This window comes from Maniola jurtina, chromosome 13, assembly GCF_905333055.1.
Source record: "Maniola jurtina chromosome 13, ilManJurt1.1, whole genome shotgun sequence".
NCBI classification, from domain to species: Eukaryota; Metazoa; Arthropoda; class Insecta; order Lepidoptera; family Nymphalidae; genus Maniola; species Maniola jurtina.
Window position 1 is genome coordinate 9,608,484 of NC_060041.1, and position 16,988 is coordinate 9,625,471.

General features: G+C 33.8%; 1 long non-coding RNA gene across 1 annotated transcript in view; it reads right to left on the reverse strand.

Moving 5' to 3' along the window:
* LOC123870908 overlaps window positions 1-16,473 on the reverse strand; it is a 26,497-nt gene extending 10,024 nt beyond the window's left edge. The window contains exon 1 of the long non-coding RNA XR_006797178.1: window positions 16,445-16,473. This is a non-coding gene — a long non-coding RNA (uncharacterized LOC123870908). The remainder of the gene's footprint in view (window positions 1-16,444) is intronic.
* Window positions 16,474-16,988: the final 515 nt, after the last annotated feature.

The following is a 16,988-nucleotide window of genomic DNA, read 5'->3' on the forward strand; positions in this document are numbered from 1 at the left end:
GCAGCCTTTCTTAGACTTTGAACTTTAGCGCGCTTGTGTGCTGCCAGTAATTAAATGGCTCCGGTTAAAACTTCGCCTGTAAAACCTTTTTATGTCCTGAACAAGAATTTGCTTACTTTGATATTGACGAGTCGCAGAGATCACCTCATGATTAAATCCTTTCCATTGGTTTGTCTATCTACCTTTTTGATGGTCATAGGCCGTGATAGTCTAATAGTTAAGACATCTGTCTCCTATTTAAAAAGATGGAGGTTCTATCCCGGGAACACAACTTTCCTGAGATACCTATAGGTACTTACCTATGTGACTTTAAACAATTAAAACTTAATATCACTTGCTTTAACGGTCAAAGTCAAAGTCAAATCATTTATTCAAAATAGGTACTGTTGTACACCTTTTGTTTGTCAGATTTGTTAGATTTGAAAAATGATGTAGTGGTGATAATATAATTAATTACGTTTTAAATCTAAAGCTACGAGGGAGCTACGGTGAAGAAAAACAAAAAGTTCAAGAATGTCCCTGACTATAATGTCATCAGTGTGATTGTATACTTAACATGGAAAAGTTTACAGTTTAATCAAGATACCTACTTATATTTTAAGCAACAATAACTACTTAATAGATTTTAATTATAGTAGAATTTGTACTGCCTACTAATGATTTTCGCAAGTGTCTGAATTAGACCCTTATAAAGCTAACTCATATAATCCGCAGATTAACCGAAACCTTTAATAATAAGCACCAAATAAATAAACAAACAAAATCCGAATCGGTGGCAATTTGGAGTCGTTCCGATCGGCATCCGCCTGCCAAAATCAATTAAGTCCTTGTAATAAGCCCTATAACAGAAGTCTGCTGACAAAAAACAGAAAATCAAGCAAAAATAACCCTTATTTGATCACGTATAAAGTCTCTATGTCATTTTGTCAAATGTAATATTACTTTTGATATACATCAGTAGGATATAACTAAAAGAAGACTTGGATTACCCGAAATGACGGCCATTACAACATTTTTTCTTAGTTTTCGATATGAAAAAAGCAAAAAATATGCAATGCATTGACCGCGGTGACTTCAAAGGAGCGCTTACGATGTCTCATCGCCTCACTCCCATGTGAAATGAAAGGGAGGGGCGTATGTTAGGAATAAAATGCTCCCTTTGATACACAAAGCCGCTGTATGAAAGGTGTTAATCACTTTCAAATACGCAAGTTTAGCTATGCGCACAAGAAATGAAGACGTGTAGCATAACTTTGAGTATAAAATTGCGAGTTATAACATTTTGTCGTGGTAATAGGCTACATGAAATTATTTACAGTCCACGATGGTTATGCGAACCTAGTTGCGTCAGGAATTAATAATTGCGTTGATTAAGCAGAAGTTGATAGTATACCTACTTACCACGAAACGACCCACAAGAGAGCTATTATTTTATTTCAATACTGATAGTGCGTATGCAAAGCAGTTATAGTCTACTAGAGGATGCCCGCGACTTCGTCCGCGTGGATTTAGGTTTTTAAAGATTCCGTGGGAACTGTTTGATTTTCCGGGATAAAAAGTTGCCTATGTCAATCACAGGGACGCAAGCTACCTCGGTACCTTTCATACAAATCGGTTAACCGGATGGGTTTTTTGGGAATCTCGTGGGAACTATTTGATTTTCCGGGATAAAAAGTAGCCTATGTCCGTCCCCGAGATATAAGCTAACCCTGTACCCTTTCGTCAGAATCAGTTAAACTGTTGGGCCGTGAAAGATAGACGGACAGACAGACACACTTTCGCATTTATAATATTATAATATGGATAAGACTTACTTATCATTACTTTATAAATAAATAAAGACTTCAAAACATTATAAAAGGAGAGAAACACTAATAAGAAATCAATATATTCGATCCAGGTTCAAAGGAGTCATCGAGAACGAAAGCAATCGTCTCAAGGACCCTCTGCGTGATTTGTTGGAAAATGACAAGTGAAAAACAAGCTGACGTCACCACCGTCTCTTATTACATATCGTGTCGATTGTGCAGGAACCATTCAATAAAGATAAGATACTGACGCAGAAAAAATGGTGTCAAATTATTATCATCACACGTAGTATTTCTATGTGACCTGTCCATCAGGTCTCTCCGAACAATTTAGGTCATGCATTTGCTTAGTATTTTATATAACAATAATTAACCCCCAACCCAAAAAGAGGGCTGTTCTAAGTTAGACGTGTGTATCTGTGGCATCGTAGCTCCTAAACTAATGAACCGATTTTAAATTAGTTTTTGTTTTGTTTGAAAGATGGCTTGATCGAGAGTGTTCTTAGCTATAATCCAAAAAAATCGGTTCAGCCGTTTGAAAGTTATCAGCTCTTTTCTAGTTATTGTGACCTTCACTTTTCGGGGGTGTTATAAATTTTTAATTTACACTTGTATTAAACAAGAACTACTGAACAAGCACAGTCCAGCGTACAGCAAATAATAAGACGCTTTCGAACTGTCTACTGGTGGATTCTTCTATTTTAACTTGATTAGGAACAAGAACTGGTAATAAAGCAAACCAAGATTTTAAATCTCGCAGACAACCATTTTGATAAACGGATACCAATTAGTACTTAGGGATAAGTAGGTAGGTAAGCCATATTTGGAATTCATATTTGGAATTCATGTTATAAAAAGTTGACTTCGGTACACGTAACAAGGTGATCTGGAGTGCCAATTGGAATTTTCTACAAATCAACTGTTGTAAAATTTTCGTTTGTTACAACTCTTTGCGTTGGACTGCCTTCGGTGATCCTCTGGGTGATGCCCCGGCTCGAGATAAAAGAAGACTCACATTGCCAGCTGATGGATTATTTCTACATCTAACTGGGTTAAATCAAGAACTGTTAATAAAACGACAGATATTTTAGACAGACAGATAAACATACATAATGATGAACAAATACAAATTCCGACCAACCTACCTAGTGTGGATACCGTAATTTAGTCTCATTCATAATAAAATTTTTGTAGCAATTGACATTTGAAATTGTTATCAAAAAGTTGCCTTCAGTACACGTAACAAGGTGATCTGGAGTGCCAATTGGAATTTTCTACAAATCAACTGTTGTAAAATTTTCGTTTGTTACAACCCTTTGCGCTGGAGGGTACTCGGTGACCCTCCGGGTGACGTCCCGGCTCGAGTGCTGTTTTGATTGTTGCCCCTTGACAGTTGAAGATTGTTATAAATTTTGTATTGGATTGCTTCCACTCTTCGATTTAAGTATGGACATATTTTTTGTCTTAATTTAATAATTTTCATTAATTAAATAATAGCTGAGTTTTCCTCAAGTAAAAAATATCAGCTATACCAACCTTTTCCAAGGACTACTTTATCAATTAGTTAGATCTTAAATAAAATTAGGTTAGTATCTATTAAGATAAGCGATTTCAAAAAGTCCCAATGGTTCAACTACCTACCTACTTACAATAAATAAAATTCAATACGTATGTAATTTATTATTATATACTTACCTGTTCAACACATAATATGTTGTATTTATACATACAAGATTACCACAATTTTGAGTTTTCAGATTGAGAAAACCAACTAATAATTTCGTGTCAGCATCTAGCTAGGTAATATTTGTATTACCTATAGTACAAATTTCAAAATTATAAAAATACGTTGAAAATTGATGTATCTAGGTATTGAGACATTTTCTCAGATTGTACGGAATATTTTTTTGTTGTTTGTGTTGTGATTTTATAATCACTTTCTAAGTCGCATGCCGCCCTTACAAAAAAAAAACATAAATCTTAATGGAGTTCTTACAATAATACTAATTAAGTATACACCGAATAAAAATAATAGCCCGTACCTATTGGTTGTGATTATAGTAGGTAGCGGTAGAAGAAAAAGCCTTAAAAATAAATAATTATTGGCGAAAAAGGTTTATAATTATTATATTTATTATGTTTATTAATATAATAGTTAATATATGAGTCACTTCGAAATTCTTTGCGACTTGGTACTATCCAACACTAGCTTCTCCTTTCAGCAAAGGTTGCCTGGTAGAGATTGCTCTAAGCAATAAGGCCGCCTTTGCACGCAATTATTTTTTCTGTTTTTCTTCTTTCTGTATTGTGTTCCTTTACATGTGTTTTTTGTGTGCAGTAAAGTCTTTCTATCTATCTATCTATAATTTTTATTTTATTTTGATAAAGGTTTTTTAATGATTTTCAGTATCATCAAATTGGTATGATCATGAAGTTGTATGTAGTTGAAATTCCTCGCACACGTACGAAGCGTTTTTACGAAGCTCCACTTTTAATATGGGTACTTTAAGAACAAGAGTGAATAGGCATCTTTTAGGCAAGCGCGTTCCATCTTAAGCTGCATCATCACAATATTATAATATTATCTAAATAAATAAAAAACAAAAGTTTTGACTCACAGACTGCCTCAAAAACTGCCTCAAAAAAGCTGAAATGCACAGAGGTGCTTTTATTATGTAGACAAATAATATAAGCCCATATTTCTAGAAATTCTCACGAAATGTGGGATAAAGAGGATATATATTTTCAGTTAGTTGTATAACATTATGTAACATTTTAATTTATAAATATTGTTTCTTTCTCTTTAAAAAAACAAATTTAACCGTCCAACTGGTCCCATATTGCAATACTTTAGTTAAAAAACCATTTAACATTTTTGCTGTTTTTATGCACACCATACCAATTTAGATTAGCTTCTCTTCCATTTTGTTTTTGCAATTTTTCCAAATGCCGAAATCGCTGTCCCGTGGGACCTACTCAGCGTGCCTGCTTTCAAACAATAAAGGTGACGCCTATATTCGGAACCCAACGCAAAAGTGGCTTAACCCCAAAAAACGTCCTCAATTTAATATTTTTACTGAAAATTAACTTTATTTTTTTTAAATGGCAGGAAGATTATATTACTTTCTCTTAATTCTTCAATTCTTTTTTTACTTACCTACTCTCTACCAAAGATCTGATAGTAAAATATAATATTTTTAATATGTTTATTTGGCATATTTGAATATTTGTACTCTTGCATTGAAGTTTAATGAGAATGTTAATTATTTATTGTATTAATAAGTACATATAAGATTTTTTAATCATAAACATTTAGAATAATCCAGTTATCAAAAATTAAAAAGTAAGAAGCCAGCAAAAAAACAATTATCATGAGCAGTTAATTAGTTTTTCTTCGTTTTCGACATCCCATTGTCTTCCCGTGAACACTACCCCTCTCAAATTAAAAGAAGTGTCATACAAACATAGTCGTCCTCAATTTAAAGAAACTGCAGTATCCAAACATCTGTCACTTAAAAAAATACGAGATCCCAAATTGCTTATTAGCCTCAGTAACAATTGGAAAATAGACAAATATAATAACCATTGAGTCGACATCCGTATTTCCACTTCCAAAAGAATGACGACGGTGGCGGCCGAAAAAAAACAAATTCAGCAAGTTAATGATGACGCAGGAAATAATTCGGTGGGCCATTGTAAAGACTGAAAATGAACGGAATCGTTCACTGGAAGAGAGACTGAATAATGCGAGATGCGAAAAGAATGGGCGAAACAAAAGGGCAATTGAAGATGAAAATAATGAAGGACAAACAATTAACACACGGACATGGCCGCTGGTTAGGCCAGGAGACGAAATTTAAAGTTTGGGATGCAGACAAAATGTGCACTATCTAAAAAAGTTCAAGTCAAAGTCAAAGTCATTTATTCAAATTGGGTATTATTGTCCACTTTCTGATTGCAAAACCATAATGTAGTGGTGATAATTAATAACGTTAACTTAAAAGTAAATCTACGAGGGTTCCAAACGCGCCCAAGTCTAAGAAGAGCCTACAACAAACTCAGCCGGTCACGTTTGTCACTAATCATTATATTTTTACAGTTACAATATTACGTACGTATGTGCACTACCGAGATACCAAATAAGACCATTCGAATCCGAGCTACAGTTTTACTAACTTTCATTTAGTATTTCTTAATCAGTTCCAATAATAGAATCAGTAAGATTTGGCTCTTACTTGAATAAAGCATTGTTTTAAGCTTGTAAGTTATATTATAAAGTAAAAAGCTATAAATAAGAATCATACTTTAAAGTTAGGCGAAAGGGAATCGTTAGTACTTATATTATGTATAATATTTTGTCGTTTATTATACCCACCAAAAAATAATTAAGTATTTTATAATTTGGATAAAACTTTAATAGTCTATAGATAGAGTTGACATTAATAACGCTTAAATGCATTTTTTATTGTTTAAAAATTAAGGTAGTTAGGTTTTTAACAAGTCAAATACTTATTTGTATTATGTTTGTCAACAGCTCTTCAACTATATTTTTTTTCCTGAAAAATCTAAATAAGTATATGCGCATTGTTGGACGCTTCTCCCTAACAGAAAGGGTTGTATTCACCCCAAGAAAAATTCACGAACGAAGGAATGCCAGAGGTTTCGCTGGACTTTTTTGATTTTTTTGTATACTTTCCGTAATTTCCACTTTGATCGGAGCAAACAAAGAGATTTATAAAAATCCGTTTTTAATATTCCGTATTTTTAACGGAATAATTAAATTTTGGCTCAAATTAACAAAGTATTAGATAAGGTAAGTAATTGTTACAAGTTTTAGGTAGCGCTAGTAGGTACATAATATAACCTATATGCAAAAAATTTGGAACTACTTTTTGAAATCCTAATACCTATTATGAAATACCTAAATCATAGTTCGTATCTAATTTCAGGCATATTTTTACAAGATATTTTAATATGCAAATTACTATAAACCGTGTGGTAAAAATAATTGATGTATTAGGAATCTACTCTGTGGTGAAAAAGGTGATGGAAAAATAAAACGGGTTTCATTTTTTCATGCATGAAAAAGTCAAAACATCATTACTTGAAAACACAATTCAAAACTCTACTACGTCATGTCTTCACAGTTTATATCTAACATGGTAGTTTAGTGTATTTATAGGTCTATGCATGGTAGCCACTATTAAAAATAATAAAGATATAAAGCACAGTACAGCACGCTCGTGGCGCGTATTAAAAAAAAACTATCGAAACTAAAATGGCGTGTCAACTTTTAATATCGCCTTGTAAACAGTCAACGGAACAACCCATCTCCTTCGTGACTAACAATTTTACCGAAAACCAACATGTATTTACTGTTTTAGACCAGAAAGTCACAAGCAGTAATAACCTTTATCTCAAGGTACATAAGGTCGTTGGGGTATATAAAATACAGTTTGATGATTTCACATACAAAAATGGTAAATTAAGAAGATTGCATCAGGCACGTCAGCCAAACAGTTTGATCACAGATAAAAAACGTATATACGATTTTTGGAAACGCCGCTGCCGGCCCATAATTGGCCTAAGAGTTTATCTTTTCAAAGAAGTATGGTCATTTGTGACATAATATTTTAAGGTAGCCGCCATCTCTAAGTTAGTTTAAGTTATGGGTTCGTGACCGGGAAAGTTTAGTACTGTTTAATGGGAATTTCATAATTGGTGTGAATATCATTTTTCTTAGAAAGAAAACAAACAGAACCGCATAAAAATCATCATGATCAACCCATCACCGCCGGTTCACTAAAAAACATGGGTCTCCTTTCAGTGTGAGAAGGATTTTGGCCATAATCTACCACGCCTGGCCAAGTGCGCATTGGCAGACTTCACACACCTTTGAGAACATAATGGAGAACTCTCAGGCATGCAGGTTTCCTTACGATGTTTTAAACGCGCATAACTCCGAAAAGTTAGACATGCATGCCCAGGATCGAACCCCCGACCTCTGATTAGGAGGCGGATGTTTTAACCACTATACTACTACCACAGCTTGACATGAAAATATTAGGAAGAAATTAGTGAAGGCAAAATAAGACTGAAGCCTGGAACACATCGATACCTGGAACATAATAGGTAATTGATTAGTTAATTCTAAAGCAAATAATATCTTTAAATAGAAAATTGAGGTGGAATTATAAAACCAAGATAAAACAAAATATTGAGATAGCGTAACATATAATATGTATTATACATTAAAACAAGATTTGATGTTATAAAATACCTACTCATTTTCTCGAGTTTCAAAAAGTGACCAGTCATAAAACATATTTTTATACCTGTTAATTTTCACTTAAAAACCCATACGTAACAATCGAACAGACATACACATAAACCAGTGTAATACGATCCAGAATCGGGAGCTGGGCCAAAGTAAGACATAAATATAGAAGTTATGACCTCAGAGACGGACAGACGCTAGTGTGTTCCCCGTGCTCTGATAATATTTAAAAGAAATATATATGTAAAGGCTAGAAATAATTTTATTGTATAATTAGTATAAAAATCAGAATACTGCAGATGAGTACAATAGATCTCCATGAAATATAAAAACAATTGGCTAAGAATTGATTAGGATTTGATCAATATGTTAGGGAACTTACAGGTCAAAAATAAAAGTTAGTTTGCTTGCAAACAGCTGAGTGTTACAGGTTTTGAAATTTTTAGGGTCAGTTTTAGTTATTTTATCAAAAAAGTAAGATTTAAAAAATATGCCAACTTCTCATAGCAGATAATAATAATTTTTACAAATTATTTTATTCTAGGTTTTCGTAATCAATGGGCAATAATAATTTAACTTTATTAATAGAAATATATACAACAAACATTTGTAGTGTTAAAACAGGGTTTGATTCGAATTTGTAGTCTATATTTGAACTATAGTTGAATATAGTCTATAGTTAGTTTAGTTTAGTTTTATAAGTCTATAGTTGAATATACCTATTCTGACAATAAATAAAAGTTCTAGCACTATTTTATTGCGAGTGGGAAACACACCACGTCAGTATTTTTTTCAAGTCAGAGTAACGTAATATCTGAATTAAAAAACCTTTGATATCATAACACGTGATAGAGATGCTGATAACAATATGTTACTTGACACGATTGACGACGACGCGTCAAAACGAGGTATTGATAAAGTATTCACAAATGTAAATTAAAAATTTATAACACCCCCGACAAGTGAAGGTTACAGTAACTAGAAAAGAGCTGATAACTTTCAAACGGCTGAACCGATTTTCTTGGATTATAGCTAAGAACACTCTCGATCAAGCCACCTTTCAAACAAAAAAAACTAAATTAAAATCGGTTCATTAGTTTAGGCGCTACGGTGCCACAGACAGATACACAGATACACAGACACACAGATACACACGTCAAACTTATAACACCCCTCTTTTTGGGTCGGGGGTTAAAAATATAATTTAACTCAATAGACTTACCTATACATACTTTTATTCTGTTATTGAAATTAGTTTTGATACGTACCTACTTAAATGATAAATGAAAAAGAACTAAGTTCATAGGCAGTGAAATCGAAGATGTTGTTTGTGCAAAGAGATAAATATTTCACGTCACGACGGACGGACGGACAGACAGACAGACAGACAACAAAGTGATCCTATAAGGGTACCGTTTTTCCTTTTGAGGTACGGAACCCTAAAAATGTACAAAGAAAATGATGTTGAACTTGAATCTGATATTTAAATAGACTCATTCGATTTGTAGAAGGCAACTGATAAAAATAAACCACTTACGCTAGCAGCAGAAGATGTAAGCGTTCGGATTCGCACAAATCTGTCGTCTGTTTATCTTTTGTATCTGCCGGCTCGCTCATATCTCGTGAAATATTAAATGTCCACGCATCCCGTGCGTTGGGTTGCATATTTACTTACACACAAGCACAACCTTCTGCATAAGTTGGAATACATTCCTTGCTAACAAGATCATTTTGAGTATACATCTTAGATTTACATTCTATCTGCGAACAGATGGCTAATTTAAATAAAGAAGATAACTATGACCAGGAATTAGATACTCTGATAAGTTAGGATACTTCCTAACTTATCGGAGTATCTAATCTGTACCTACTGGTACAGGTACCTTCACGATAATTATAGCCCCAATAAAAGCCTTTTTCCGGACATTATCCCACGTTACGCGGGATTGCCACAACTTCTCTTCTTCCACTCTCTTTTATCATCCGTCAACATATCATCCACCCCTTTTATACGCATATACTCTTTCCTGTAATCCGTCCACCTTTTCTCTGGTTGTCCTCTCCTCTTTATAGCCCCAATAAAAGCCTTTTTCCTGACATTATCCCACGTTACGCGGGATTGGCACAACTTCTCTTCTTCCACTCTCTTTTATCATCCGTCAACATATCATCCACCCTTTTATACGCATATACTCTTTCATGTAATCCGTCCACCTTTTCTCTGGTTGTCCTCTCCTCTTTATAGCCCCAATAAAAGCCTTTTTCCTGACATTATCCCACGTTACGCGGGATTGCCACAACTTCTCTTCTTCCACTCTCTTTTATCATCCGTCAACATATCATCCACCCTTTTATACGCATATACTCTTTCCTGTAATCCGTCCACCTTTTCTCTGGTTGTCCTCTCCTCTTTATAGCCCCAATAAAAGCCTTTTTCCTGACATTATCCCACGTTACGCGGGATTGCCACAACTTCTCTTCTTCCACTCTCTTTTATCATCCGTCAACATATCATCCACCCTTTTATACGCATATACTCTTTCCTGTAATCCGTCCACCTTTTCTCTGGTTGTCCTCTCCTCTTTATAGCCCCAATAAAAGCCTTTTTCCTGACATTATCCCACGTTACGCGGGATTGGCACAACTTCTCTTCTTCCACTCTCTTTTATCATCCGTCAACATATCATCCACCCTTTTATACGCATATACTCTTTCATGTGATCCGTCCACCTTTTCTTTGGTTGTCCTCTCCTCTTTATAGCCCCAATAAAAGTAAGCTGAAAGAATTAACGTCGGGAAGGAAGGTAAATGTGTAAGGGCTCTGTTTGAAAGAATAGATTAAAATAGGAATATTTTTATTCAAATAAACTTTTACAAATACTTTTGAATCCTCAAATGCATCTACCTCTGGTTCGGAATGCCTTCCGGGCGGGGCTAGGGCTAGGTTTGTAGAAGCATTTAGAAGCATTCTATTTGGAATAATATGATAATGTTGTATTTATTTTCTGGTGACAAGACTATAAGAAGAAGATAGAAAATAGTTAGCCAGTTTGGTGAATTTAGATCCTGAAAGAAGAAATTCACAGAGCTGTAATGAATGTTCAGTTAGAATTTAATCTAGATGTACCTATACAATAGTATATTACACATCGTTTGATTTGCATTTTGAGACACCAAACATTAGAATACATAAGAAAAATAATTATTAATAGTAATTTCAGCTCGCATTTGTCCCTATCCTTAGTTACTGGAGACGATGAATGTTCTCTAATTTTATTTTTGTCTTCAAAAATTAAGCTGTCTTCAAAGAGATTTCTGTTCCCATTAGATTTGTATTTTAAGTGATAGAGGTAAAGATTAATAAATTAAAACTATTCGGAGTCCCCAGTAATATTATCTGTAGATCCCAATCTTAAGACTTACAATCGAATCCGTGTGGTTGTTTATTAATATTTTGTTTTCGCTAATATATGCAGTTTCTCAGTCGTTTGTAAAAGTCATGAAGCTGCCGATAATTCTTTGATGTCTTGTTTAACATACTTAGTATAAGGTCTGCCTCAATAATCCTAAGGTTTGAAATTCTTTGGTGTGTTTTTGTAGAGTGTGCGAGAGAGATAGTAAATGATTAGCATTCAAGGAGCAATTGCAATCCGATACGGCGTGGTTTCTTGTGCTTTATGATTTTAGATTTTTCTGTAAATGTCAAAGTCGCCGCTGTATGCGCGGGCGCAGTCTTGCAAATTTATAGAGTCGAACATTTACGTTTAATGATTTTATTTTATTTTATTTATGATACACAAATATAAACATATTTCAATTTTAAAAATAAATTCAAGTTATATCTTTGACTGATTTTAGTTTGGGTTACTACTAGTTTAAGGTAGATGAACTTTTAAGAATTTTTTATAGCACACTGTTAATAGAACACAATTCTATTAACAGTGTGCTATAAATGTCACTATACAGCCATGTATAGAGATTTGCTGATTCTAATTTCATTAGCTATGTTGAAACAAACATGACTTCCTTTTTCTCGTCCAACGAATCTTTTCTACACCACGCTTTGCCAGCACGGTGGACAGTGGGTTATGCTCTTCTCATTCTGTAAGAGACCGTAGTGGGCCAGAGATGGGTTTGTTACAGGGGTTACGCACTCATCCGATCCGAGTCCGTGAAAATAATATTATAACTCGGACCGAACTCGGCTAATGCTTACGCACTAATCCGATTTCTGATCCAAATCAAAGCTATTCAGTGGACATCTTTGACATATCTACGTCATACGTCCGATTTGAATTCCAGGCATATCCGAGATACCACATCACGGATGATGGAGAAAAACTATATGGAGGAAGTCAGATCTAGTGCGTAAGCTCCCATATAAATAGTTCTTTGACTACTTCGGAAACGTATTTCTACGGATTTGGATCGGATGAGTGCGTAACCGTCCTTTCTCCTCCAAACCATTGTAACTGAACCGATTTGGATGAAATTTGGAACTGAGATAACTTATATCCTGAATTAACACAGGTTACTTTTTATCCCGCAGGATTCTCAAAAACTGACGAAGTTGCAGGATCATCTAGTATCAGAGTATGATGTAATTTGTTTATTATCCTCCATGTTCAAGACTTTCTAAGGCCAGTGTCACGCGCTCCCACAGTGTTCATTGTTTTTACATTATTTATACAGCTTCGCATCGCTCCTTACAAATTAAGACACGGGAGGGAATGGCCCTAACTTTATGATGTCGCACTGACTTACGTTTATTGTGCGCATGACATTACAATCGGGTAGAAATTATTATTATGAGATAGGTACAGCCATTGGATACTATTTTATTGAATATTGAATATACCCTTGTTGAACCCTTGAACCCTTATCTAAGGCTCACTTTGTTGTCTGTCTGTCTGTCCGTTTGTCTGTCTGTCGTGTTTGTCAAGAAAACCTATAGGGAACTCTCGCTGACCTAGAATGCTGAAAGGTAGGAGAAGGAAATAATCTGATAGCTGTGAATTTGTGGCTTATATCACAAAAAAAAACAAATAATAAGTATTTTCAATTTTCAAAGTAAGCTAACTAGCTCAAGTGGGGTATCATATGAAAAGGTTTTACCTGTACATTCTAAGACAGACAGACACGCTTTTGCATTTATAATTTTAGTACGTCTGGAGTACGGACTTTGCAGAACCTAAAATTAACTTTTGCTAAACTAATTCCCAATTATATTCTCAACCGAAAAATTAGTAGGTAGATAGGTATCAATAAGTTGGCCCAAATGGTTCAATGTATTTGTTGATTTTATGATAAGTGAGCAATATTTCAATCATATTCACTTAAATTTATAAACGTTTGTAAAATATGAAATAAGAAAATCGTTTGGAGTATTTTGAGGTGGGTATTCCTGTTTCCGTACCAAGGTCTCGATTTAAAAAATTGAACACTATAGGTATCTGTGTGAATATTGATTATTGTTATATAAAGTTGAAATATTAAATGTTGATAGTAAGTACTTATAAAGAAGTAGGTGTAAATCATTACAGGTTTTATTTTGCGAAATTGGTTCAAAAATCTCGGAGAAATCGGTTTAAATATCAAAACTATTGATGAGATAAGAGTACTACTAAGTACATAAAAATGACACCTAGGTGTATACATAAATTTTATAATCTCCCCGAAAGTATGTAAATTACCTATGGTAAAAAAGTTATCAAAATCGACTCATTGGCCTTGGAGATAATCGTGAATAGGTATAGGTACCTATTCACGATTATACATACGGGTTATTATACATACGGGATATATAAATACATACGGGTCGAATACCTACATACTTACCCTATTTTTTGAAGTCAGTTAAAAATGCAGTTATACTGATTTGATGATTGATAACCGAGTAAAGATAAGTACTAATAATATGTAGCTCAGTAAGTATTTCAATTAGTGGAGTAAACGAAGCATTTTCGTCGGAAGTCCTCAGAAACAGCTCCGATTTTGATGTTTTTTTTTTTATTTCTTGTTTTTTATACATTATTTAAAATCAGAAACGTTTTGAAGCGGGAAAATAATTTTTAGTATTTTTTTATCCATATGTGCGATATTTATGCACGAAGTCCAGAAAAACGCTACCTTCTCTTTGAGAAGTTGTAGAGGAGGTCAAATGCTACAAATGACCTAACACTTATGGGCGAAAACCACCCGTTTTTGAGTTATTGATCGTTTTCAGAAAAATACGTATTTGTTTCTTTAAAAAAAAAAGTTAGGCATATTGCCGACTTTTTATTTAATTTCTGAGTACTAGACATCTCAATTAATAATTGTGAATACTAAAATAAAAATAATCTTTGTAGGTTCCCCGGTTAGGGATCCAAGACTGTACCAGTTTCATAATTTCTATTGGGTTACTTTGCCAAAAATACTATTTTTTTTTAAAGTTACAGAAATTTTTGGCCTGCAAATTATTTGCAAAGCTTTTACACATTCTCAGCTATCTAATGATGTACAAAACTTTAAAATAAGTTGAAAATTAGCTAAAAAAATGATAAAATAATAGCACAAGGGAGAAATTTCTTAACGCTTAAATCTTAAATAAATCGTTCCTATCGATCAATTGAGCTATCCCGTGGCCAATTTTATGATCAGACTTGACCAGATCACATATTCACAGTAAACTGTTACCTCTTTCTAAGTAGAGACTACCTCTAAACAAAGAAAAAACGATTTGTTTAAAATTTAAGCTTTAAGAAATTTCTTCCCTGTGGTATTGTTTTATCGTTTTTTAGCTAATATTTAACTTATTTTAATGTTTTGTACATCATTAGATAGCTGAGAATCTGTAGAAGCTTTGCAAATAATTTGCAAGCCAAAAATTTCTGTAACTTAAAAAAAAATAGCATTTTTGGCAAAGTAACCCAATAGAAATGATGAAACTGGTACAGTCTTGGATCCCTAACCGGGGAACCTACAAAGATTATTTTTATTTTAGTATTCACAATTATTAATTGAGATGTCTAGTACTTAGAAATTAAATAAAAAGTCGGAAATATGCCTCACTTTTTTTTAATGAATTTTAAAAGAAACAAATACGTATTTTTCTGAAAACGATCAATAACTCAAAAACGGGCGGTTTTTGCCCATAAGTGTTTAGAGGTCATCTGTAGCATTTGACCTCCTCTACAACTTCTCAAAGAAAAGGTAGCGTTTTTCTGGACTTCGTGGATAAATATCGCACATATGGATAAAAAAATACTAAAAATTATTTCCCCGCTTCAAAACGTTTCTGATTTTAAATAATGTATAAAAAACAAGAATTTAAAAAAAAAATCATCAAAATCGGAGCTGTTTCTGAGGACTTCCTAAGATTGGCTATTTTACGGCTTTATTTACTCCACTAAATTATCAAGCAATATCTTCCTTTATTATTCGAGATATTCCACATAATTCTGTTCGAGAAAGCGTGGTAACTCCTTCATTAGCTGCAGAATTATCGTAAGGTTGTCATATTAGTTCTTTATGGACATAATGTCCGAGTCATATTGTAGTGATTTGATGCTTTTTGTCCTTTGATCTGTGAGCCACCCAGTAGGTACGTTTAATTAAGATTAAAATTTATCTTCCAATTTTTTGTTCCTATTGTCGCCATTTTCTTATCTTCTTAATTGGATTCGAAAACGCTTGAGATCATTATTTCTAACAATCAGGACAATTACCTGTTTTCCTTGTTTCTATTTTTAGCTCAATGAAGAATACCTGCCTACTGACTTCACACAATTCAAACAGCAAAAGTTTTATAAAAACGTTCTAGCTTTGAAACTTATGTGGAATCTATTCATAATATAGTTAAAACAATTTTTGTAAGTATTTTAATCAGTTCATTTTTCGACATCTAAAGGTAACCCAATAAAAAGATTTAATTTATTATAAGCGCCAAATTATGTTTGTTTGTTGGTTTTTCCTTCAATCACGCTGCAAAGGAGCAACAGATCGACGTGTTTTTTGCTAAAGACCACGAGAGTGACCTAGACTAATTTTGTACCGGAAAAGAGTTCCAAGGGATTTCAAAAACCTAAATCCACGTGGACAAAGTTACGGGCATCATCTAGGTACTTTATAAATACACGCTTGTATCATTGGAATATTTGGAATATTTCCACAAAAACAGATCAACTTTATTTGGAACTAGCTGACGCCTGCGACTTCGTCCGCGTGGTTTTTTTTTTGAATCCCGTGGGAACTCTTTGGTTTTCCGGGATAAAAAGTAGCCTATGTGCTAATCCAGGATATTATCTATCTCCATTCCGAATTTCAGCCAAATCCGTCCAGTAGTTTTTGCGTGAAGGAGTAACAAACATACTCAGACACACACACACACACATACAAACTTTCGCCTTTATAATATTAGTGTGATTCAGATTAATTTGAGCGTTTAATCGAAATCATCAACTTTACAGCGGTGGCTGCGGCGTGGGCTGATTGATTTATGTACAATGTGGAAAACAATTATTATATTTCATGCATACACTTGCGAAAACCGCGGCTTTACTCGCTTGCAATAAAATAAATTTGTAAACCTCCGATACAAAAACCCTCTAAAGAGTAAAACAATTGGCCCTTTAAAAAGTGATATTTTAATCCAAGCGTCGTGAATTCGGGGCACCCTTAAAATTAATAATTAAATTATAGAATAGGTACCTACCTACCTTTTTGGTGGATAAACATGTTCTATAAATTAATATCTAGGTCTGTGGTCTGGCTATTCCCTAAAAATAACTTGTTTAAAATCACATTTTTCTACAGATTTGAATTTAAGTACTTACTTACTTTCAAGAGAACTTTGAATATTTTAACAAAAATAAAAAAAATACAGACATACCTAGATTAGTTCTTAGAACATATTTATCGCT